Source organism: Streptopelia decaocto, assembly GCF_964273445.1.
Source record: "Streptopelia decaocto genome assembly, chromosome: 1".
NCBI lineage: Eukaryota > Metazoa > Chordata > Aves > Columbiformes > Columbidae > Streptopelia > Streptopelia decaocto.
The window spans coordinates 168,905,116-168,931,888 of NC_138663.1; the positions used below are offsets into that span (position 1 = coordinate 168,905,116).

At 42.6% G+C, this 26,773-nt stretch overlaps 1 protein-coding gene across 6 annotated transcripts in view; it reads left to right on the forward strand.

Annotated features, from left to right (window-relative positions):
• Positions 1–26,773, forward strand: part of KLF12 (KLF transcription factor 12) — a 255,559-nt gene that overhangs the window by 11,220 nt on the left and 217,566 nt on the right. The window contains exon 1 of one of the 6 annotated variants that reach the window (XM_082063808.1): positions 25,168–25,267. The exons of the other annotated variants lie outside the window; for them this stretch is intronic. The gene's annotated coding sequence lies outside the window, so the exon portion shown is untranslated. Of the gene's footprint in view, positions 1–25,167; positions 25,268–26,773 lie in introns of those variants that run through there. 6 annotated transcript variants of the gene reach the window in all.

Genomic DNA, 26,773 nt, shown 5'->3' on the forward strand with positions numbered 1-26,773 from the left:
GTTTACCAAGTTTAAATTTTTGTATGATTAATATTACAATATGGCTGAAGTTTTTATTATTTACTAGATGCTTTAATTTTACTATTGACTTCATTAAATATACTTAGATAGAAATTGGAACTAAAACTGTAGAAAACATCATTTAAATTATTTTTATTAATATTTTGGTTTGTTTTTAATGTTCCAGGTTACTTTAAAATCTTATTTAAAATTATTTGTGTTTAAAACTAACTTTTATATGAAATAGACGGAAAATAATATTTGGTTATTAAGAGAAACTCGTAGTTTCTGTTTGAAATATATTTGAGAGTTTTAGAACTAGTAGGTATCACCCTTCAGCATTTTTTTATATTTAAAGATTGGAAGAGAAACCCACAATTACCTAGTTTTTGTTCCCCGCAGAATTTTAAACTTCTGAATGAGCTAGTTATTAGTCTGTGGGGGTTGAATAAGCTGTGAGAAAGACTATATTCTATGATGCACCTGCTTATTGATTTGTTTACTGCATTTCAGTTTTGTTTAATCTATATTTTTTATTGGGTTAGTAGTTTCTTTGAAACTTCAGCAGCAAATGAGTACTGCTTGAGCGTTGATGAAAGAAGGAATGTAAATCAATTTCATAATTTCAAATGTAGTTTTGTTGAATAATTTAAATAAGAGTCAGATGTGTTCACTAGAACATATGTTACAGAAAAAAGCCATTTCTTTACCAGACAAGTTTTGGAGCACTGTTGGTTAGCCTGCTGCTTCTAGGTGTATTAAACATTGTCAAAAGATAGGAGTAGCCATCTATTCTAATTTTGTGAAGCTGCCTATGAAAATATCTTTTTCAAATATTTCACTTATTCTCAGCTGGTGACACTGACACCCCATTTGTCAGGTGCCTTTTTGAACATGCCTATTCAGTGTTCTGTATCTAAAGTACGAAATAAGATGCTTGTTGGCCAGAGGTGCCAGCTGAGCAGAGTCGTGCAGGCTCTGTGTTTGATGTGCTCTACTGCTGCTGCGCTGCTCAGACCTTCCTGTCTTCTGCTTGCTCTGGTTTTTCTTCCTATGTTTTTTCCAGAATCATTTCAAGTTTAATAACACTGTTATTTGGATACCCCATTCCCTCCCCCCCCTCCCAACATGTTGTTCATTAATTATACCATTTTTGAAAGAGTAAGAATACCAGGTGGTTTAGCTGAGCTCTGCTCAACGTGGGGAAGTTGTGCTCTTTCACAGTGATCTTTTCATTGAAGTCCTACTGGTACTTTAACAGACTGGAGCTCTTCCCTGTAATTATTTCATCCCTTTTGGAAATGTTCTTCCATGCTTAGGTGTATACTGCAATTTCCTTGGTCTTCTCAAGGAGAAATAGTTATATGTTGTACATGTTCGGACTGTAAACTGTGATCATAGGTATTTATTTCCTTATTTTGTAAGGAAACCAAACTAAAGATGGACCTTTATCCCTTTTTTTTTTTTTTTTTTTTTTTTCTTTTCTTTGCCTTCTCCCTAGCTTCTTGAAATAGCAAGTAAAGGCCAAAGCAAGTTTGGTGTGTGTTGCATTGGTTGTTGTGGGATTGTTTTTGTTTCCCGCCCCCCCAGCTTTTTCCTTGTATGGATTTGTTTAGTGCGCCAACTCCATTCTACTTGTATTTCTCATGGAGCTAAGGAAAATTATGTAGGATGCGGAGTTATCAAAAAAATGGTACGATTTGAAATGTAATTCCCTTCTTCCTTCTCAAAGAGGGAAAAGGAAGTTTGTTGGTTGTGTCACTCTGTTTTAGCAAGTTGACGTAACTGGTGCGGATCCTGTGAGAAGGATCAGGGTTGGGAACAAGGACCATTGTGCGGTGTAGCCCGGTGCAGCAAGTCAGAAAACTGAAAAGTGGCAGTCAGAGGAAAGGTTTTGTTAATGCTTCAAGCTGCCTGAGACGGATAATAGCGCTATAAATACATCCAGGCATGATGGAGATTCTGCTGAAACAATATTTCCTTATGCTCTTGAAAGAAGCTCAAATGGATGTTGGCTTATCTGTGTTTTTAAGAAAAAAAAGTGAAATACATTGTAAAGCTACTTTTACACACATCTCAGACACCACTGCTGTGAAACTAATTGGTCTGTGGGGGAAGATCAGCTTTCTAAAATCCAGTTGACCTCCGGTCACTTGTTACAGTCCCAGCATTTGCTCCAGTTCCTCCTCCTGACAAAGTCTTCTCCAGTTCACTCTGCTGTCTCTTGGTCAGGGATTTCAGTGGGGTGCTTGAAGTAGGCTTGTGCTTTCTTCCATAGGGCTTACTACTGTTCAAGATCTATATGTTCTTTATGAACCACCAGTTTATTAAGAAATAGCCCCTCACAGTCCAGCAGTGGTGTGAACAGCTCTCCATGGAGCTTTTGAACTTTGTCTTCTGAGTACAGCTCTTTGCACAATCAAGAAGAAATGTGAGCCTAAAGTGTTTGCAGTCATTAGCTTAAAATCTTTTCTGTACAAAGGCTAATAATGATATAATTTTTTACTGAAATTTTTAGGTGGTGTTTGTTATTCTTCAACAGCAATGTTGCTCTTCTTTTCTCCACGCAATGGATTAGCCTTTTTTTTACTTTCAAGTTGTTTAGTTTTTTTTTTTCTTTTTAATGCAGAGTTAATTTGCATTGCACGCAATTCTAAATGTAAAAACCAGCCATCCCTTCATTTATATTTTCATGTTATAGATGACATGGCATGTTATGTATCCCTGGAGCCCTGAATTTCTGCTGTAGATTTATTGCAGCGGTTTCTGAAAATGCTGTTGTGAAGCAGTAACCCCTTGGTTTCTGGGTGGGTGCAGCAGACATCTGGAACTTCACATGGTGTCTCAGTGCTTGTGTCTTGTGTTACCTTTGGGAAATCTTTTGGTGCCTCACAAGTTGCCATGTGTAAAGTGGCTTCATGTCTTTGTTTGTGTCATACTGTCAGGTGCCTTTTGTGTCCCGCTCTTCTGTAACTGGGACCTCTGAGGTTTGAGGTGACCATGACTTCACTTGCAGTCCAGCAGAAGGATCCATTGGGCCTTTTAATCTCCTTGTACTCTGGGTTAGGGGCTGCCTTTGGTACATGTCCTTGTGTTTGTTGTGGCTCCAGAGTCTTGGGAGAGTTTTTCTGCTCTTTGCCATCTGTTTCCCCGTTGTGCTGTTGGACTCCATGTGAGTTGCCCTTCTCTGGGATGAAGGCAGGTTGCAGGGGAGAGAAACTACTAAATTAAGGAGTGGGGAAAGGACACAAAGGGTCCAAGAAGACTAAAAATGTGTGTTTCATTAGTAAATAGTGGCAAAAAGAAAGCCCAGTGTTGATCAGTGGTGGCTTAAGATCTTCCGTAATCTATTTACTGCTGAATATACTTCCTGTGTGTCATGGACTTACCTTATTGCAGCGGTAGTTATTAGCCAGTAAATGTCTTGTCCATTACTAAAATCAGTCATCAGCTCTGGAATGACATTTCTTACACTGGAGACAACTTTGAGATGCTTTGCAAGACAGAAAGTGTTTTTCACTGCCCACCACAGAAGTTTACATAGCTAATGTGGTGCCTGGTATGTTGCGTAAAGTGCTTCTGCTATCATGGGTTCATTTTTGTTGTTTGAACGATCTTCTGTTGTAATGCTGAAAGAGTATCCTGGCTGCTTCTTCTAGGCTTGTCGAGAAGCTGCAGGTTTATTTTGTGTGGTGTTCTTTAGTGTGGATCTTCGTAGGTTGCAGATTCATGCTAGATTCAGTGAATTTTGTTACAGCTGAAGTCCACGGACTTGGATTGATGCCTGTTATGTTGAGAGAGGTTGAGGTACTTTCTTGAAGAGCTGGTGGCTCAGGGTAACAACAGAAATGCTAAAGAGCATCCATGTCTTATCCAGCGCTGAATTTCTCCTGAGCGAACAAAATGCAACAGCCTGAGGAACTTTGGATCTGTGGTTTGTGTATTAAACACTTGTCCAGGGCATCTTGTAGGTCGATGCGAGCAGATGTGAGGATGAGATGTGTATTTTTCCAGTCTGGATTGTTCTGGTGAAACTTCAGAGTCTTTGTTTTTCAGCAGTGATGTTTGGACGCATAATGCTCTTTATATAATTGAAAAGCATGTTGTTAGAAACAGAAGTCTTACAGAACTTCTAACAGACAAGAAAATGGATCACTTTGTTGCTTTGATCTATCTTCGGTGTTCAAGAGCACAAAAATACTGTTGCAGGTATTTTGTTTTAAAGTTTTAAGTCTTTACATTAGTAAAAGTGGAATTCAGAATTTGTTCGTTCTGCTTAATAAATATCAGGCTTTAATTTTTCCTCCTCTCTTCTTCAGATAGAGATATTATGTCATTGCTGCTTCGCTGATAATCTTGCTTTTTCCAAAGATCCCATCAACCAAATTACTTTGAGTATATTTTGTGCTCCTCATAATTTATTTTATGTCTACAGGATGCAGTAAGCTAGTCATGCCTTAAATTGATTTAAATATCTGTTAAATAAGAAAAATAATAGAAAATAATCAAGTAAGCAGCGTTCTATTATAACATGCTACTCTATCTCTAGATTTGATCTCTGTCTTCATTAACATTTGAACTTTACCATGAGATGCGTAATATGTTTTTAGACACGGTGGTGAGATATGTTCAAACTTCCATAGGTGGTGTACCGGCTGATAATTTGGAAGTAATTTAAGAAATGCCTCATTTTGGCATGTGCAAAATGAATGTAATGATGTTTACCTTGGACACTTTTTGTTCTACCATTGGGAAAAATATGTAGAAGAGCTGAATAGTACATGTGCTTCAGATGTAAGATGTAAGGCAAAGTGTAACTTCTTTCCTTTGTCAGACTGAGAATAACTTCTATGAGCTCTGTAGCTGTGAAAACTATGTTGAAGGAGGCTGTTTGCGAGAGGTATTACCCACTTGGTTTCCGTGGAAACGTGAAACATGATTTACAAATATTGACTTCAGAAAGCTGCAGCTTAGGGGGAATCCTAAACTGTTGGTTCAGGCTTTTAAATTAATATCTCTGAAGAGTTTAGGCCATATTGAAAGTTATTGCGTGTCTGTGAAATTATATTTATAATAATTATGGGGTTTTGTGTTTATTGGTGCAATAGCTACTTCTGAATGCTGGAGGACTGGAGAGAATCTGTGAGAGTTTTGCTGGATAAGGGGCGCTGAAGTGGAATACGTGGCTCCAGTTTCACCTGTGTTAAACAGCCTAACTCCCACTGGAGTTAAGTCAGTGCTCCTAAAAATCAGGTTGTTAGTACCTTACTCACAATGGATGGACTGCAAACTGGCATGTTTTCTTCTTGTTGGAGTTAGACACTATACATCATCATTCATGTCTTGTAAATGTTTCTAAACTCCTTGGAGGGTGGTTTGAATTGCTCTTTGTTACGTTTATGCGAGAGATTGTGTGATAGGCCTAAGTAAATTACATTTACCGCTTAACTTACTGCATATGAATTTTCATATACACTTATGTTTAAAGGCTGCTGATCATAATTTGGTCTTATTGGGCTTGTTAAGGTTTTCAAAACGGAAACTTCTTTATCCCTGGAGCATGGTGTTAGACTGTCCTGAAGTTGGTGGGTATTAGACTGTCCTGAAGTTGGTGTTAGACTCGTGCTGCGGGGGAAGAGGGGTGGAAAAGGGCATCCATATGGGAGAAAAAGCATATAGGAGAGTGTTGTGTACATATTACGAGTGCCGAGTTGTATACAGAGCAGATTGAGATTCCTTTGGTGCCCTCATTAGGGAGGAACAGGTCTTGGTTCCACCAACTGAACGGAGCTGCTGCCAGCTGTGGTTTTATTTGTGCTTCTCCTAGTGTCAGTGCTGGGTTACGTGGTCCCTGGTGCCAGTCTCCTGTCATGCCTGTCCCCCCATCACTCATACCACTTCCACAGTCAGCAGACTCCATTGCATCAAGAAACTGCCCCAACTTCCTGACTTTGACCGATTTATTCTTAACCGGGGTGATTTTCCCAGTTCATTCCCCAAAACAGCCGTGGCCGTGCAGGAGAGGACAAGGTGGTTGGAGGCCATCCGTGCTGCTGGTGGGAAAGTGCCTCTAGCTGTTCCCAAAGTTAGGAGTCTGCCTTACGTCCCCAGTGTTTTTAATGCAGAGGAACACCTCCAGCGCAGAGATGTTGGATTTACCTGGGGAAAAGCCCATCCCATGTGTGTGTGTGTCTGCTGGCTGATGTAGTAGTTGTTTCACGACTGTGAGAAGATAGCAAGGCACAGTTTTTCAGGAGGTATGATGTATTATTGTGAACAAATGATGCTCTTGGAAAGAACATGAGCATGCAAGCCTGTGCTTCTGTTTTAGACCTGGATAAGACTTTGTGTGTCTCAAACCATTGTTTTTTTCCCCCAAAATGTGTTACATACTTTATGCAAAATACTATTACTCCATACAAACCGTACCTTCTTGGTGATTATAAAGGTGTTTCTGGTGAGTGGCATTTATGGTGAGTGGCCTAAGATAGCCCTATGCAGTTACATTAATTAAGGCAGGATGAATTTAGGTCTGCCTACATCTAGAGCTGCAGGAGGATTTTACACTGGAAGTAGGAGGTGGGATGTAGGCAGGTGGCTGCACAGATGCTTGTAGGGGTCAGGTCCTAAATGTCCAGAGCCATTGGTAGTATAGATGAGCAAGGGCCACTGGAACCTGTAGGTCAGTGTGTCACAGATAAGATTACTATATCTGTGGGCTCTGTGTCTTGTGGGACTTGAACATCAAGAGCAAATAGGAGCCCACAAAAGCACACCATGCATGGGCCAAGCGATGCTGCCTTTCTCATCAAGCTGGTTTAACTGAGGAGAAAGGCTTTGTTTAATGCTTCTGTAAATAATACTCCACATCCTGAAGGTTACAAGGATGTTTGTCTCTGATGTGGGTGCTAAGGAGGGGTTCAGCTGCATTGTTTTTCAGTGGATGGTTCTAGTGGTTAAAGGCAGCTTGCACTTGACTTGCCACCTGCAATAGTAGTGGGTTAGGGTGGCAGAGGCTGTGAGATGGCAGAAAGACTAGTGACTGGGAGGATGGAATCGGGGACCTATGGAAAGAGAGAATGTGCATGTATAGAAAATATATAGTGGAAAATGGCAGTGATGCAGAATCCCATGGAGACTTCTGCTGGCAACTCATGTACAGAAGCGTTAAGCTGAAGGGGACATCAGTAAATGAGGAAAAAAAAAAAGGGTTTCTTGGTTGGTGTTTGCAGGAGGAAGACAGAGAAAGGGAAGTGCTTGATGAGTCTTAGAGTGGGGTGTTTTTTTGTTTGCTTATTTTTAAGCCCACAGATAATCAAACCAGAAGGTAGAGTTTTGTATGGCAGAAGGCAGAACAGCAGGTATACAGAATCATTTGTTGATGATTGGGAACATGCATCAAAGTGAGTATGGTGGTTTAGGATGCCAGACATAGATATTAACAGAAAAGGAAGGTAATTGCGTCAAAGTGAACTTTGGTTCTTTGTGTTACCAAATAAGCTACATGGATTATTGCAGAGTCAGTCAAGACAGGAGCAGGGATTTGCAGCATAAGATTTCTGCTAAAATCATGGTTGGTTTTATGTGAAACCATTGTGCCAATACAAACTGGATTTCATATTGCGGGATTGATTGCAAGATAAATGCCTCCAGGTGAAAGCTGGAGGGAAGTCAGTGCTTTACTTAAACTTAGAAGGAAGAAGGGTTAACTGCAGTGAGGGTGTATAGAGAATTCTCAGAATATGAAAATAAAAGATGAAAATGTATGAGATGTCAGTGTGATATTGCTTTTATTTGAAGAGAGAGGATTATTCTGGGTTCTTTCATTTTATAATATAATGAGTGTCTTCTGAATACCACTCACTTTAAGTCATTAGACTGGTAGCCATATGAGAAAGAAATGCAGCTTCCAAAGTAGTAGTTCAGAAAAGAGATACCCTTAGATCTAGTGTTTTTTTTCCAATACCTTCTGATTTTCTAGGGTGTCATCAGTAAATTGTTAGTTGCAAAAACTATGTTGAAACATCAGGGAAACTTAAAATGTTCAGTGTTTTTCTAGCAGAATATTAATACTCTTTTCAGCTTTAGGCTCCTTGTTGTTTCTAGTGAGTACAGACAGATTTTAGAAGTAGTTATGTGATATTTATTTAGCTGTTGCTTGTGTAATCCTGGAGGCTCAGAGCAGCTCTCAGCTTTGTGGTGGTTCCAAAGCAGCTCCAACACAGCATCAGTGTCAGCCCTTAGATATGTTGGCTCTTACCCTAGGTTGTATTGACTTCTGGGAATAAGGTGATGAAAGGAGTGAGAGATGACATTAGGCATGGATAAAGAGAAATATCAATTTGAGCAGAAGGTAAATGTCTTGTAGCTTCAGCCTGTAATGTGTGTGAATCTGTGACTATCAGCTGGTTCTCTGACCAGGCATCAAAGCTACAGGGTGTTAAAGCTTTCTGGACAGAGCACTTGAATTCTCTGTAACCTGATGTGATGGAAGAAAGAGCTATTTCTGCTAGAGGAAGATGGAGAATTCTGTTTTCAGCTTCAAGTTGATGCTGAAATCGCCATTGGAAGTGTTCAAGGCAGGCTGGATGGGGCTTTGAGCAACCTGATCTAGTGGAAGATGTCCCTCCATGGCAAGGAAGTTGGACTAGGTGATCTTCAAAGGTCCCTTTCCAACTCTACCAATTCTCTCATTCTAAATGAGAGAAGTTAGTATGGAGGTGAGTTGGAGATATCATCTCCTTTGAATCAGAATAATCTCTTTCACAGAATCACAGAATGGTTGGGGTTGGAAGGGACCTCTGGAGATGATCTAGTCCAACCCACCTGCTAAAGCAGGGTCACCCAGAGCAGATCACACAGGAATGTGTCCAGGAGAAGGTTTTGAATGGCTCCTGAGAAGGAGACTCCACAGCCTCTCTGGGCAGCCTGTTCCAGTGCTCTGGCACCCTCAAAGTGTAAAGAAGTTTTTCCTCATATTCAGATGGAACCTCCTGTGCTTCAGTCTGTGCCTGTTGCCCCTCACCCCATCGTTGGGCACCACTGAAGGGAGTCTGGTACCATCCTCTTGACACCCACCCTCGCATTGATTTCATGTATTCCAGTGTGTCTTTGTCACAAAGTTTTCATTGCCACCGGCTGCCTGGGGACGTTAGAGCCAGTGGGCAAATGGCTTCCTCTAAGGGGAGGAAAGGGCGAGGAAGAGAACTGATGATAGAATTGGCAAGGCCCACGGGGTCCTCCTTGCTGACCGTAAGGAGCTAATTATTCTGGACTTGTGTGTCAGATTTTACTTGGTCTGCATTCAAATCTGCACCCTGTGTGACTTGAAAATAAATTCACTGAACAGCAATATAATAGACTGGGCATATGTAAATAAAGAAGTTACTGAGAGAATAGGAAACACTGGGTTTAAGAGGGAGAGATTAATGTGGCAAATGGAGTCTCGTGGAAAAAGCCCGGTTTTAATGTACTCTAAAAAAAATTAAAAATCAGATATACTGGCAGGCATCCTCTTCAGTTAGCAAACTGCAGAAGCATGTCAGTGCAAAATTAGAAATGTTGTTGCTTGGCCAGCTCTTCTGAACTGAAACATTAAAGGCATTGTGTAGAATGTACAGATGAGCATGTTGTCTAGAAAATCACTTCGTAGCACACAAAGGTTGCACACAGAATGCAGCTGGGGTGGCCATACTGAAGCTGGTTAAGAGCAGTTGGCCCTATTTAAGAAGGGTGACTCTCCTATGTACATAAGAACTTGCACCATTCTCCAGGCTTGCTAGAGGCAGTTTATACACTGTGGTGCCCCTCCCTTAGGCATAATGAGAGTGTCAGACTTATGAATGTTGAGTTTTTTTGGGGACAAGACTTAGGAATCTCGTTGTAATTACATCATTATAAGGATTTTTCTGTGTGTGGTGAGATGAAGGTGGGAATGGAGAGGAGGGAGGGGGAGCATCTGCTGCTTACTGAGCTAAAGTTGTTTTTTCTGAACTGAATCGGTCATTGAACTAAACGGGGGAGTAATTAGGGAAAGACCAAGTCCTTGGAAAGAGATGAGCAAGCAAGAAAGCGGACCTGCAGGAACTGATGGAGAACCAAAGGAGCGGCTTTTTGTATGGGGAGGCAGAGTGGGCCATGGCATCTAGAAGCTTCCTAGAGAGTATGAAAACTGTTTGGGTTCCCACTTGCCAACAGGCTGTTCGGAAGAGTATCAATAATGGAGGAGACCCAAGGACAGCAAGACCCAGGTGCACTCACGTAATACCAGGGAATGGGGAAATAAAGTTGCGCTTCTCAGAAGGATTAAATGGTTGCAAGTGCTGTGGTGGCAGTGCCAGGGTACCCTCATGGGGAAAATACACATCGGTGGGTTTTGTAATTCACAGCTGAAGAGCCCGTGCCTCTGCTGGGTTATGTCCATGTTGCTTGGGTGTAAGAGCAGCTCATTGCCCAGAGCTGTGTCCCCATGCAGCATCTGGCCCTTTTCTCCTGGCCCTGTCTCCGTTCTCTCTCAGCAGCTCCGTCCTTGCAGAGGTCTGGAGACCACAGTTCTCTGAACCAGAGGTTCTCTGGGAGCTGGAGTGCAGGCACCATACAAATAATAGACAAAATCTGTGGCCTGGGGAAAAAAAAAAAAGGCATGTTAATCTTGGATTTACTGGAAGTTTAAACAGTGAAGCTCTCACTGTTTACACAGTAGTTAGAGGAGTATCTATTAAAGGAAATAAACCACTGCGTGTCAAAATCTGAAACAGCCACTGAGGGATTTTTTTTCTGAAACAACTGCTTTAAAAAAGTCCTGCAAGCAGCAGGGACACTGCATGGTGGAATTTCACCCTTCATACAAGTGGATATCCATTTCTGTCACTAGCAGCTTTTTGTGTGGGGAGTGGATTGTTTTGGTCAGTGTGTCCTGAATGCTGTTGTTGCTAAAATAATATTATTCCTTCATGGTTTCATTGTAGTGTTTGGATTGATGATAGTGAAAAATCTTGTAGTTTGCAAGTGCTCTGGAGGCCTTCTTTGCTGACTTTTTTTTTTTTTTTTTTTACATATTTAAAGATAACTTCTCAGGGTTTTAAAGACTTGGTACCTAGTTACATGTAGTACAGGTGGTGAGTACACACATACAAATAGCTGATTCTAATGGTTTATCATTATGTCTGGACTTCGAGTTAAAGAGTTGGTTTTTGTTTTTTAATTCTTTGGACTTACTTGAACATTTGAGCTGCGATTGTTTCCTCATCAGTAATAAAAATGCAGCAAGTAGCTAGAGACCTTCATTCACGTGTGTAAATGCATTGTCTTAAAAAATGCAGGTGGTACCAAAGGAATGAAAGCTCTGGAGCGTTGTCTGCTTTCATTTCACTGTGTAAGAGAATGGGTAACTTCAGTGGGAAGAAAAAAAAATCCTGCGAAACCAGGAAAATACAGGAACTCAGCACTGTACATCTTGCCCAAGTATAATATGTAGAAGAAACTACCAACTCAAGCTTGCACTGGCATTCTTTATAACATTTAGAAGTTCCTTCTGTCTTGTTGCTCGCTCTTCCCTCTTAATTAGTCTCTGTAATTTCTCTTGTGGCTGTGTTACACTGTCCTTTCTTGTTTGGGATTTGCAGTCTAACCAGGTAATTGAGCAACAGGCTTGTCCAAATTCACTTGACAGTGACTGACTTCTCTAGCCCCTCTGTCCCACCTCCAGCATAAATTAACAACACGTTGGTATGCGGAGGAGGAAGACGACTTGGGAGCATAGACAGGGGTTTTTTCTTTTCACCCCTTTTCATTCTTCTCTTATGCAAATATCGATGTTAATACTTGAGGGAGAAGCGGATTCTCCTGAGGGTACTAAAACTGGAGGTTATATTAGATTGGCTTGAAACAGTCTGGGTGTGGTCTAGAGGTGAAGAGTTGTTTCGGCTCATTTACTGCAATAGTGAAGTTAGCCGGAAAATTTACCTGCAGGGTATCTGAAGTTGGGTACCGAAAATGTGTGTCTGCTTTCAAAACAGTTCAGCCACTGGTATTTATTTTCATATGGAGACACTGAAAAGTGATGTGCGTATATTTGTAAATAAATGTAGGATAGGTACCAGAAACATTCCTTATAGATGACTATCCTTGAAAGTTCTTGTGTAAGTAAGTAAATGGAGACAGTTTTTACCCTTCCACACCTCAGAGTGAACTGAGAGGCAACCAAAGAAATTATCAGCTTTGCATCCTTTGATGTCTGCAATCAAAAAGGCAAGCTTGGTTTAATGTCAATGGCAAGAAGATAGTAGTTATCCTTTTTTCCAAAAAGTGTTCCCTTCACTATCATCTATACAAATGATGAGTGGTATGAGATCTACCTCACATCTTGTCACTTAAAAGAATTATGAGTTTTACCTGGATAATGGTTTCAAACAGACAAAAATGTGATTCAGGTTTTAATTCTTGCGAATTGTTGCATAGGAGTGACAAGGAGCTGAAATTTCGGAGGGGCTGACTTTGGGGAGTATGTGATTTCTGTCAGTGATTCTACTAGAATGAAGTGAGGAAGAACAATTTTGATGTTTCTGTCCAGATACCAAACATGAACACTTACTGTGTTTGAGTTTAGTGCATCAGTACTCTGTTAAACTGAAATTAGAAAAATTTTAAAACTTTTTTTTTTCTGTCTTTCTACTGAATTATATCAGAGTTACAGTGCATCCAGATGGATTATTGCTGTTCAGTAAGTCTTTTAGAAAGTGTATGAATACTATGATCAACCTGTTTGCTGAGATGTTTCATACAGGTTTGTTATAATTAAATCAGTACCCAAAGCACACTTCAATTTTGCTAACAGTAGTGCCTGATCAGAAGGCCACGGAGAATAACACAGAGTACATGGGTGGTCCACTTTAAGAGAAGCTGATCTCCTCATTTGGGTCTATGCAAAGACTCTGACTGTAAATTGTTTAATCTGCTTGGAGAGCACAAAAGCTATTCAATTATGTTAATCAGTGGTTCTGCATCATCACAGAGTTGAGCTGTGCTTTTCTTGTTCTGTTGGAGAATATTGTCCATAAATGCATGACAAATGTTTCATTTTCAAATAATTTATTTGTTCTATTTGCATAAGCCCTGGTCATAGGTCAGGATCCCCTTATGATAAATGGTCCACAAACAAACTCCTGAAAGTCTTTAGAGTAAGAGAGCTGGCAATAGATGGACACAAGCAGACTGATGGGAGAACAATGAGGGGAATACTTTATCACAAAGGAAAAACAAATTACAACAGCAATAACAACAAAAAACACCAACCAAACAAAAACAAAACAAACTCCCAAACAAAAACACTCCAAACAAGTCAAAACAAGTGGAAAAACAACCCAGGTCTCAGCACATCAGAATTGTAGAAAAGCAGGTTTGTAGTTGGACAAAACCCTCTTGTAAATGGCTACAAAATGCATTATATTGTGTGTGTATATTTTTATAAATAACTATTTTATATATATATCGTATTTTTATATGTATATAAATACAGTCTTTTCTGTGTGTTTCATCCATCCTTCATTTGATCGTTGCTGTGTGGTACAAGAACTGCCTTGCTATCTCCTGTGTGTTTATGTCATTTCAGTACAACTGGTGCTTGCACAGCAAACAAGCCCGTAGCAGTGATGGTTCACCGCTCTCGGTGGCTCTTTGCTCTTCTTGACCTATGCTTGTTTCTCCTTTTTACTCGAAAAGCAGCTCCTTCCCTCAGATCTACCTAGGATGCATCAAGATAACTGTTCCCTTACCTTTTAGAACCTTTAACAACTCTTCATGGTTGTATGGAGTTTTTTTTGTTTGTTTGTTTTTCACCTCATGTCTTGTCCTTACTCATTATGGGCATTCACTTTCCTTCTATTTCACCTTACTGGTTGTTATCCAGCCCAAAGGATACACGCATACAAACCTGTCGTCTTTGCTCAAAATTCTTAATTTTCAAGGCAAGTAACTTTTTCCCTTATTGTGTGATGAGTGTCTTCTGGTCTCTGCGTCTCTCTGTTCCTGTCTTTGTAGGCTTTGAGTCCCTAGGGTGGGGACTTACTCTGGAGCTGGGCTTAATGAGGGGTGCTCAAAAAAACCCCTCAAACCAAACAAAAAACCCCAACTAAAACCAAAAACAACCCACAACCAACCAACCAAACAAAAAAAACCCAGCCACCCAGCAACCTGCTAACCAACCCATCAGTAACAGTTGAAAAATCACAGAATCACAGAATAGTTGGGGTTGGAAGGGACCTTCAAAGCTCATCTGTTCCAACCCCCTGCCATGAGCAGGGACATCTTCAACTAGATGAGGTTGCTCAGAGCCCCGTCCAGCCTGGCCTGGAATGTCTCCAGGGATGGGGCATCTACCACCTCTCTGGGCAACCCGGGCCAGTGTTTCACCACCCTCAGTGTAAAAAATTTCTTCCTCATGTCTAGACTGGAATCTACCTTCCTTAGTTTAAAACCCTTAACCCTTGTCTGTTGCCACAGGCCTTGCTAAAAAGTGTGTCCCCATCTTTCTTCTAGGCCCCTTTTAAGTACTGAAAGGCTACGCTAAGGTCTCCCTTGATCCTCCTCCAGGCTGAACAATGCCAACTCTCTCAGCCTGTCCTCCTAAGAGAGGTGTTCCAGCCCTCTGATAATCTTGGTGGCCTCCTCTGGACCCTCTCCATCAGGTCCATGTCTTTCCTGTACTGAGTTTTAAGACTGGCAGAGGCTGGGTGAGAAGGGGTGGGAGGTGAGGGGAGGCAGGAGGCACTGAGGTAAGGACTTCACTCCCCAGGTCCACTTTAAGTGGGAGAGCTACACTGGCAGCAGCTGCCATGCTTTTGGCACGCTTCTGGTCCTGGTGCTGTAGCCTGCTCTGTGGATGGGGAGGATGCTTGAAGGCAGGATTAGTCTTGCTGTGGGCAGGAGGGGAGGTTTATGTGCAGCTATGTCGCGTGAAGAGGGCTCCTGGCCCAGCACTGCAGTGCAGCAGCAGCGAGAGCGGGAAGGGTGAAATGTGGTGCTGTCTGGCTGTCTGGTTGGTAACTGAGATTTTTATTTTATTTTTTTTTTTTTAAAGGGGAAAAAGGCAGTGTTAACATTTTAATGGCAGCCATGAGGTTTTTGCAGAAGTCTGGAAAGTTTATGGTGTTGATAATAGCATGCAAATCCTCATGCTTAACAAAGCTTTAGTAGGCTATCAAGTGACATTAGCTACTGATATGGTGCTTAACTCCTACACCATAACATGTATAGCTGAACAAGAAATGTAAAAAGTAGGCTTCTTCACACCAAATTTTTATCTGAAAATGCCATCAAAGAGGGTAAATGCTTGCCTTTTAAATTTTTTTTTATTTTTTTTAATCTGCATTACTGCATGGGTAAGAATATCTTCAGGCAAGACTGAAGTGCCCAGGGCTGTTTCCATGGCCAAGGTGTTTTCTGTGATGTGCTGCAATGGTTTGGTCCCCATGATTCTGTGGTGCTGGCGCTGCCGGTGTCCTGCGAGGTGGCCTCTGCATCAAAGCTTGCTCCTTCCCATCTGATGTGCGCAGCAGCTGAGGCTCTGAAATTGAATCCCGCTACGTTGGAAGTAAAAAAAGTCGGTTGTGGACTGTTTTTAGAGAAAACATCACAGACAAAGAATTTCCTCACGGAGCCCTGAACGGGATTCTGTACTTCTGTGCATCTTTTGGGGAGGGAGCGGGCGTGGATGGGGAGGCAGCATCAGGCGTGCAAGGGCCAACATGTATTTCAGGGTTCACTTATATTTTCAGTGATGGTAACTAATAGTTGTGTTTTTTTTTTTTTTTTCAGATGCATGATTTGAAAAGGAGGCAAATTCCTAAAATTGCTCAGATAGTTTCATAAGTATAACTTGTTCTGTGGTAGGTGGCAGCTCTGTTGCACCTCCAGTTTTCACCTCCGTTTTTCTGTGCCATTCAGTTGTCTTATGTGTGTAACTTCAATAGGAATTAAAACTTGGAGAAGTTCAAAGCCAAACTTTTCCAGAACATGACCTCCACAGTCTCAGGCATGAGCAGACTCTAGCAGATAGATATCTTACTTGCCAATTACTTCTGCTCAGCAGTAAGCAAGGTACTAAAGAGCTTTTAATGCTTAATTTGAATAAGTTGATAAAATGTGATGGAAAGAAGCCAGAGGAGATGAATCAAGTGCAGTCTGTTAAAGGTGCTACAGCAAGTCACGGTAGTTTGCGTGTTGTCCATTGTCCTTGTTCTCCCCTCTTCTACTGAAAAGTACCCCTGCCACACTGCAGAGAAGCGGAAATACTTTGTGAATCCGATAGTAGGTATTTCTCCTTGACCTTCCTCTATGCAGTCTCCACTAATCTTCATCATCCTGTTGCTTTGAGTTTTTGGCAGTGTTCTCCAAAGGCTTCATGTTGTCAGTGGTGATCAGGCAGAGCCAGGTCCCCTGGTCACTCCTGTCCAGACTGCAGGAAGGTGTGCTGGCTGATGTCCCTCACCGTGCTCTCTGCTCGTAAACATCAAAAAAGACATTAAGTGCACTTTGCTAGGAAACTGTTGAACCTCTTTGGTTTTTACTTAATTTTGACTTGAAGAATGGGACTTGGATGTAAATATTAAAGTTCTTTCCACTAGCAGGCCTTGACCTGTGTTTGCATCCCCCCTCTTTGTCCCCTGAGGAATTAAAATCCTAAATATTTTGTGCAAAAGACGTTTTCTGTAGGTTGTTCTTTTCCAAGTGCCAAATAGTTCTGTCACCGTGCAAGTCTTTTCCCCTACATTCAGTCACTGCAGTTGGGCATCTGGTTTTGCCTCGTTGCCTTGTGTTCTCTATCAGCAGTGGCAGACAGAGATCTGCAAAGGGTGTTTCCTCCCACCAGTCACAAAAATGGGTCTTAGAAGAGGATAAATTGCTGTCTGAAGTTGGTTGTCGTTTTCCTTGACTACAGACAAAGCCTTGCACTGTTAGTTTTAGTTGAAAGTGTTCAGATAGCTAACGTTAGTTGAGTTGAAACCCACCCTCAGTTTATAGCACAAGTTGAGTAATTGAAGTAGCCTTTTTTCTGCATTATCCTCCTCTTGGTTCAGGAGGATAATACAGAAAATGTTGAATAAAAGAACCCCAAGAGAGTGCTATAGTTGTGGTGTTTGATGTATCCCCGCATGGCATGAGGAACGGATTAAAGTTTCTTGAAAACTCGATTTGTGTAATATGCAAGGGATTGGTATCAAATCAGACACTGAGATAGTAGCATGTCAATATGCATGTGTAAATCTTCTCTTAGTCACTTTTGCTCTGGACTCTTGTCCTTCTGTTCCATGATTTAGTGGGGTTTTTCAACAAAATACTTATTTGCCTTTTTATTTCTTGTTGTTGTTTTTATTATTTCTCTGAATTTCTTCCCCACTCCTTCTGATCCACCTCTTTCTAAATCAGTTTTATTACCTCAGGTTTTCCCTTCACCCACCCATAAGTGTATTCAGTCTTGAGCATTAAATGGTCATCTTCCTCTCCTCCCTCTGAAAAGTTAATCTGGCAAGTTCATGAATTCCCGTTATTCCCAAGAGCAGCTCATAAAGGATAGATTTCTTATCCCATGTGCAGTGAATGTGAGGTGATTGCCAGAGCATTGTTCTTCTGAATAGCTTATTTTTCTCTGTGAATGGACCCTCCTCCCTAACTATTTTTAGGCCGCTGATTAAGTGATACTTTAAATTTGTGGTCAGGCTTCCCTGAAGCACCCAGTAAGGTAATCTAGTACCAATTGGTTTGGTGAATTTGGTGTTCAGGGCAGAGAACCAGCAAACTCACACACTGAAGCTTGGATGAAAAACGGGATTTTTTTTTTTTTTCCGGAGACTGCAGGAAAGCCCTAGGCTGTCCATTTGTCCATGCAATGTTGCCAGCTTTCAGCTGGGCTGTTTTGGGTGGCAAGAAGAGGAGAGACCACTGTGCTAGAGTGATGGGATCAGTATACATCAGGGGTGTCCAACTCATTTTCACTGGGGGCCACAGCAGCCTCGTGGTGGCCTTCAAAGGGCCGAATGGAATTTTAGGCATGTATATCTGTAACTACTCCTACATTTATAGTCCTAAAATTACATTTGGCCCTTTGAAGGCAACTGTGATGCTCATGTGGCCCCCATTAAAAATGAGTTGGACACCTATGGTATATACATGGTTCATGTGCAACTTCTGTGAGGCAACTGTGTGGTGTGTCCAGAAGCAGGGCCATGCTGGCTGAGGGCTTTGGGGTGATCGGAGCACGCAGCTGTAGGACGAGACAAGCCAACAGGCTCTGCCAAGGCTGACAGTGCTGGAACCACTCACACAGAGTGCTGCGTCCAGCGATGGAGAAATGTGACCTCCGGAGAATCACAATAATCTCCCGCCAGGTTCTCCAAGGTGTGATGTATGTGTTTTGTGCTCCTCAAAGCATATGGGGATTTTGGTATATAGGCTTGGCAAAGTTAGCCAGCCTGACTTGCTGCCTCCCTGAGGAGCTCCATCCCCTCTCATGAGTGGTCTTGCTCTTTGCAGCTGTGTTGCTTCCCAGCTGCTGCTTCTGTGTCTTTTTTCCCTGCTGTGAAAGGCTTGTAAACCCTGCCACTGACCTCTTTCCTCTGCTAGGAGGTTGATGCATCTCCAGCGGTCTCTGTGTCCTTGGAAGAAGTGTTACTTGCTTTCCCCAGCTAGTAGCTCTGCATTCAGTGGCCCCGTTGCAGCATTGGGCTGGAATTATATCGCTGATGTCATTTGTGCCACTGAGCCATTTCAGCAGGCTATGGGCATGACTGGTGTGAGGTGACTCTGTAGTGGGCATTTCCCAGCACTTTGCAGTATTTAATTGCTGGTGTCCCTCTGTGTGCTTTCCTTTAGTGATAGTTTGTAGGTGAGATATTATACAAAGCTTCCTTCACCTTAGTCTTGCAGTGATCTGGTGCTGCTCTGACAGCCCATGTGGCCAGAGACACCTGAGCAGTTCTGTGTGTTCTGGGCTGTGGTCATCTTGACTCTGAGTTGCACTTATCTGCAAACAACCTGCCATATGTATTGCCGCTGAAATTTCCATCTCTGCCGTTGGGCTGTCAGCTTGGGGTTAGTTTCTTTTGCAGCACAAAACTCTCAGAAGTATTCACAGAAAAGTTACAACCTGTGAAAGTATCCACAGAAATAATCAGTTCTGCAAAAGAGTGCTCCCACAGGGTAGTCCGGAAACATTAGGGTAAGTAATGGTTGTTTTGTTGAAAGTAAGAACATCTCCTTAGGAATCCCTTTTTTTTAAGATTTACCTGTAAGCACAAGTTGAGGTAGTTGCTCTGTTCAGCTGGGTTTCTCTCTTCACTGTGTGCAGGCTAGATGCTTTAAAATACTAAAATAAGATATCTTCCCACAAGTTCTTCCAGGTATGTTGAGATTGTACTGTGTCTAAGGGCTCCATCTGCTTTTCATGCATTGTCTTATCTCCAGTTCTGTCCTTGAGGATCTTCCTGTTACTTTTCTGGTGATCTGTCTACTGAGCTTTCCTTGTCATGTGACAACCTATCTGCTCGATCTGGTTTATTTTTGTTGGAGATTTGCAAATGGCTCATTTAGGGTAGAAAGGAGCCCTTTGTGGTGGCTCTCACCAGTCAATAGCGTCTGGCTTGGAAGATGGCCCAGATCCTAGCTGCTCATGCTGGTGTGGCCAGCTTCCATGTGTGTGGCACCCCACTAGTCTTCTGCAGACATGTGGCTTCTACCTCAGCTTCAGCTCAGTGCTGGCAGACCCAAACCCTTATCCATGTCTTACAGTGGTCCCTAGCTCTGTCACAGTTACGTGTAATCCTTCAGTGTGAGATGGGATGTCAGAAACAATTCTTGCTAGTGCGGGGGGCAGGACTTCTGAGCTGCTTGTGGTCCAGTTGTTACTGGATGGATATGCCCAGGCTTTACAGCACAGTAAGAGGAAGAAAGTGCTGTCCACAGATGTCTTGGTCCCGCTTGCTTTATCAGGTGAGAATAGTTTAAGGGTCCTTCTTGGTAGGAAGGCATATGAAGGCCTGTGCAGATGGGTGACCAGGGCACCCTGCCATGACACTGTGATCATGACTTTCTGGCATGAATGTCACAGCTGCTCTTCAGACCGGTTCCGTGTCCAGTTCTTTCCTGCTTCCTGTCTTCTACTGATGGATCTAGGACTCACTTGACTTCCTGGTCTTTCAGTGGTGTATTCCTTCCTCAGTGGTGTATTCCTCAGTCCTTCACCCTGAAGAGCTCCTGCTTTCTCTTAAAGTCCTCTCCTAAATGCATGGATTCCCTCTAAAAGGAGGTTTTTGAAGGCTAAAGGATGAAAAACTTGGAACACCATGTTAACACATAACGGGATGCAGGCAGAAAGCTCCTACCCAGACGAGTTATATTCGCTTTCAGTGGTGGCAGGAAAGCTTCACCCGAAGATCAGACAGGAGATGTGGATTAGCGATATCCAAGCCAAGGAAATGTATTAATCTTCCTCTTCATAGTAAAATCGCTGTCTCCATGTGACATATGTTGGATTTTGGTCCGCCACCTGTGTGTAACAAATAACTCTGTCTTCAAAATGAACAAAGCAGAAACCACAGAAAAGATATTTAGAGCTGATGTCCCCTCTCTGTCCCCTCTCTGTCCCCTCTCTGTCCCCTCTCTGTCCCCTCTCTGTCCCCTCTCTGTCCCCTCTCTGTCCCTTCTCTCTCTCCTTGTGTAATTCTCCCTTTTCTTCACAAGGCTCTTCCTTTGCAACTTCAGACCACGGGTGGCAGAGGAGCAGACTGTGCTCGAGCATCATGATGCCCCACAGACACTCAGTACTACCTGCTGAGGGGATGTGCTGGGAGCACGCTACCCCTGCGATGCTGCTGGTAGATGTAGATTTGGGGAGAAGCAGGTTGGTCCTCTTATGACCTTCCAGAAGAAGTGCCTTTCAGAAGTAATCTCTTGTGTATGATCTCCATTCTAAGCATTTATGTGCTGTTGTACTGACAATTTTAGGGGGGCTGTCATAAATAAGCAGATTTGTCTATTCAAACTGCCTGTGTCTTTATTTGTGGACATAAATCATGAGTTTAAATTTCTGAAAGCCTCTTAGTCATTTTGACTTTGGCTGAGAAATAGACTTCAAAACCTAGCAGCTTTAGCAATGACTCTGAAGCATCTGAAGTAGAGAGATGATCTGCAAAATGACCTGTGTGATACTGAGATGTTAAATTTAGGTTTTTCACATAAATTCAGTTTGAACCTTTCTGCCTTATGAAACCTCCTCTTGTATTGGCACTAATAACCACTGCCAGAGCAGTGATGTTTTCTGTCTGCATTGTGACCACACCTGGGCCCTGCTTGAAAACTTTCATGGGTGACTTGCATCCTTGGTAATCTGATCCCTGAAAAGGTGTGGAATGGTCATGGGCCTAAAAAAGCGTGTTGACCATGCTGTCTAATCTGTAAACACAGTTCCAGGTTGTTCCTCTCTGGCTCAGTATGCACAAGGGAGGTGCTGCGATCCCCAAAACGCAGCTCCGCAAGCCTGAGGGGTTGGGGTGGGGATGCAGCCAGGGCAGCCTTGCTCTTCTGGCTTTGTCCAAGGGCAGGGCTGTGAAGTTGTGAAGCATCACAAGACACTTGCACTCTGTGCTGATTTGTGCATTGAGATGTAAAGCATTGATTGTAAAATATCCCCCAGTGACTTGTGGTTTTGTTGGAGCAAAGTTTACTGGCACAGATGTTTTTATGAAAAACTTGCTGGTATGCATTTAAATTTATTTAAGAAAGTTTATTTAACTTAAGACATGATCTTGAGTATTTTGTGCTGTGTAGCAGGCTGAATCTTCATCTCCTCAAGCTCCTGGGTGCATCACACTCATTTAGAGCACTTCCACTCTTGCAGGCTTTTCAGAACTGTCTTGTTGGATTTTGGTGTGCCCCATCCGTCTTTCTTGCCACTCTGCCTCTCGAGAGTCTCCCTGCATTATGGCAGAATAGCAGCAGTGTGAAATTTAGGCTTGCTTTTGAGTTTTGAGGTTGTCTCCAGGTCTTCTGGACAGGAATGCTTTTGCTCTGAAGCAGCACAGCGAGGTACAACATCAGTACTGGGAGCATTTCTGTAGCTCATTGCTTCATATACGCTTGCTTGTGTCTGGAAGGTTCTCTCTGTAGTCATAACCTTTGTTTTCTTTTTTCTCACAGGGAAGATTAGGTTCTGCAGAACCAGATGACACTCATGAAGGTTTCCTACTTGCTAGGTGTGGGCAGATGTGTGGATTTTTCACATTTTGTGTTCAAAGGAGATTTTTTTTTTTTTAATTATTTTTTTCTCTTTCCCCGTAGCCAAAATGAAACTGAACATTCAGATTTGTGGGGAAGGAAATAATAAACCCAACCTTTTCTATCTGGGAGCAGGCTGCTACTTCTGCCAGCTGGCCTCTTCAAGAGAGCCAGCAAAGTCATCAAGCCCGTCTTTTTTCATCCACTGACACAGTGCACTGAGGCAGCTGGAGGTGCAGGCACACAGAAAAGCTGGTCTGAACTTCACGTGTGTGTGGTTTGGTGTGAGGCTGCTGTGATGCCATTGTTGAATGGATCAGGTCACCGTGGGTAGGTGAAATGGTGACCTTCGGGAGCTGCAGGCAGGATCCTCGAGTTAAACAATAACATGGACATTTAATCACAGTATCACAGTATCACAGTATGTTTGGGATTGGAAGGGACCTCAAAAGATCATCTCGTCCAATCCCCCTGCTGGAGCAGGAACACCTAGGTGAGGTCGCACAGGAACATGTCCAGGCGGGTTTTGAATGCCTCCAGAGAAGGAGACTCCACCACTTCCCTGGGCAGCCTGTTCCAGTGCTCTGTCACCCTTACTGAGAAGAAGTTTCTTCTCAAATTTAAGTGGAACCTCTTGTGTTCCAGCTTGATCCCATTACCCCTTGTCCTATCATTGTTTGCCACCGAGAAGAGCCTGGCTGCATCCCCATGGCACTCACCCTTTATATATTTATAAACATTAATAAGGTCCCCCCTTAGTCTCCTCTTCTCCAAACTAAAGAGACCCAGCTACCTCAGCCTTTCTTCATAAGGGAGGTGCTCCACTCCCTTAATCATCTTGGTTGCCCTACGCTGGACCCTCTCCAGCAGTTCCCTGTCCTTCTTGAACTGAGGGGCCCAGAACTGGACACAATATTCCAGATGTGGTCTCACCAGGGCAGAGTAGAGGGGAAGGAGGACCTCTCTCGATCTACTAACCACCCCCCTTGTAATACACCCCAGGATGCCATTGGCCTTCCTGGCCACAAGGGCACAGTGCTGGCTCATGGTCATCCTGTTGTCCACCAGGACCCCCAGGTCCCTTTCCCCTACACTGCTCTCTAATATGTAATCTCCCAACCTATACTGGAACCATATATAATGACCAAGTAAAGGTCAGAAATGCCAATGCTGCTGCTATTAGCTGACTCAGTCCTGCAAGAGGTGATGAGGAAAGTGGTACTATTAATACCAGAAGTAGGACACACATCATTTATAATTTATTAGTATATAGGAAAACACATTTAATGTCCTGCTGTGCAATAAATGTATGCACTACAGCATCACCAAAGAGCGATAAGATGCTCTCCTGTTTTTTAATTCACCTTTCATCTAGTTAAAGAAGTTGCTCTTGTTCTTTATTGTTTACTTAATCAAAAGCTTTACCTTGTGTGCTTGTATCTGCAGGGTTAGAAGAGTGAATAACGTGTAGGAGCCTGCCTTGAGGATTACTTATTTGCTGCCACAGCATATTTAAAGCTGTACCATGAACTTCATATGAGAAATTAGTGAAAACCGTTATTTCTGAAGCATGAAAATACTACCTGTGAACTGTCTGCAGCCCGAAGGAGCATGCCGGCAACCTTTGGGCTGGCTCGGTGGAGAGGCAGGGATGTTTTGGAGGTGGGCGTGGGAGCGCTATGTCACCGCGACATGTGGTTAATGGAACCAGACAGAGTTGTGGCATGATGGCGTTCGGGGGTCACGATGGTGAAAGATGCCATAATTCAACCTGATGTAACAGGGCAGGCTTGGCAGGAAGCTGTTGTGTTTATAAGAAGTGAGGTAACCACAGCTGCCGGCAGCCCTGAGAGATTCCACCGTGGCTTTCGTTATGAATAGCAGGCACGGCTGCTGAAAACTCAGGTTTTAAAAAAAAAAGAAAAAATTAAATTCCAGCGGGATACACCATGTGAAGGAGACTTGAGTTCTGTCTCCTAATAACAACCAAAGTTTTTGGTTGTGCATCTCTCGCAGTTGTTGTAAGACAAAAAAAGGATCAAAGATCAAACAATTCCAAGCCATCAAATTTATTTATTTTTTAATATGAAGTTGATATAGAAGGGAAGTGTGGAAAGAAGAAGGCCACTTTTTTGTTCTGTCTCAGTAGAAGTTGAGACGAAGGGCTCCTTGCAGTCTTCTGCTCACTTTGCTGGGTTAAAAGGTCTCTCCGATCAGTGATTTTGTTCTGTCGCAGAAATCAAATGGTTTTGTTTTTGTTTCAAAATGCTTTCTGAAAATGATAGGCTGCATTTGACTGACTGTTGAAATAATGACTCGTCTTAATCATTTCAGTGCTGCACAAGTACATCTCACTTGCAGCCTGACATGGAATTAAGATTGAAACTGGTAAAGTAACTCCCAAGTTTTGCATTAATTTTTATTTTGTGCAAGGTTTTTCTGTGTAAGGGAAATCCCTGGAAGTTACACACCTCAGTCAAGGTTGAGTCTATCCCAATGTGATGTGTATTTTCTGGTTTAGGTAGATTCTATTTATGCATAAAGTCATAAGAGAAGTTTCCAGTCTTTGGCTATGATAACAAATGGGGCATATGAGCCAGGTGTTTTGGCTGGCTTGTTACTGTGAAGCAAAGTGTCAGTCAGTTCTGCCTTCTCAACGTCACTTATGTGAAAATGCTTTAAATTGCTAAAGATAAAGTAAGAATTTTCAGCCAAGCTTTTCCACTGCAAATCTGTTTCTCTGCCCTGAAGGAGGCACGGATTTCACTTTTAACCTGCTATATTATTTCATGTGTGAGGTGGTATTAATCAACTGTGAAAATAAGTTTTGTTTTCTTTGTTGGCTTTTAATTCTGCGACCTATTAATCTCTTTACTCCTTTTAGTTTCAGGTACCTTTATCCGGCGTATTTCTGTGAATGCCTAAAAGGATGCTGAACATTTTTGGTACCAGGCTCAGTCCTGCTTGTCGTTTCTTCTGTGTAAATACCGACTTTTACAAGGTCTCTGCCATTTTGTAGCTCTGAGCCGGGTTTCCCTTGATCCTTGTGGGGCTGGGTGCCGGGCTGCCAAAGCTCAGTGCCCTGTGCTGCTTCTGCTTTGCTTGGGGCATTGCTCCTGGCTCTGCTCGCCCGTCCCGGGGAGTCAGAAAAAGGGCAGCGTGTCCGTGCTGCCCTTTGCCAACCTGCCGCGAGCTCAGCTGATGAATTGCATAAGCGCTGTGCATGAAATGAGGGCAGAAAATGAAAGGACGGGGGTGGGGGAGAGTGTGGGGTGAGTCGCTGCGTGTTTGTAGTTTGGTTCTGACTTGGTGCTTCTTGGCATCCCCCGTGGGAGGGAAATTTGACCAAACTCAGCAGACAGTTAATTCTGAACTTGACTGATGTTATCTGCTTCCTCAGAGGTCAGGAAAGTGCAGACTTGAGCTTGTTTTGGTCACCGCTGGGGTTGAATTACAGGCATGGCATGTGGGTTAGGCAGATGATGAACTCCCCAGCTGGGGAGGGAGGAACAAAGAGCTTGAGTTGTGCTGATCTGCACCTCGTTTTGTGACTAACTATATTAGCTGCTTTTTATGACATAACTTGCTCTTGCGCAGCGTCTATGCATAATGCGGTTACGGGTGGTCTGGATTCATGTTGACTTGGTTAAGTGTTGCTTTCATAAAATGTCTTGATGGGTTATGGAGGTGATGATGATAGTCCCCCCTCTTTTTATGTCTTTGTAGAGAACGCAGAATTCCCTTACATACTTTTTTTTTTTAAAAAAAGTGGCTTTGTTTGGCATATCGGGTAATAAATCTCTTGGGATCAACATGTTTAAGAACCCCTTTCTCTTCCTCTTTGATACCTTTGCTGTTGCCGTGAGAGAAATTACTTGAGCTGGAGTCCTTGTTGCATTAAAAGACAGTTATTAGAGTTATTAGCAATGTGTTTTCGTGGGGAGCTTTGGACTTTGGACTTTCTGAATTTGCCCAGACCTCTGTTTACTGTGGCTCACAGTACAAAGCCTTCGTGCCCAGCCGTCTGATGAACTGAGTATTGTAATTTGTGTGCTAAGAAATGAATTTTGCAGCTGGATTGATTTGTCTCTTTTGCGGAGTTCAGTGAACAGTTTCTGGTTGCCTTCTTGTGTCTGTAAATTTACCAAACAGGAGAAGTGCCTAAAAACTGTGTGTGTGGTTTTTGTTGTGTTGGTTTTTTTTTCCTTTCTTTTTTCTTTCCCCTCCCCTGTGATACAGATCTGAGGCTGCTGGGTTGGAAAACTTCAATATTGCAGAGCGATGCAAATATGTAGGGGGCTGTGATACCATTAAATCTATTACAACAAATTAGTCTCGTAATGTCTGTATGGAAGAATTAAAGTTCACAGTGCTGTTTTGCATTGACACCCACGCCTCCTAAAAGCCACAAGAGTCTTTTAGGTTTCTCGATTATGTGCTTCCCAGCCTTAAAGATGAGCTTTGAGAGAGCAATAGCATGTGTAAAACGTAAAGGCTTTAAGACATC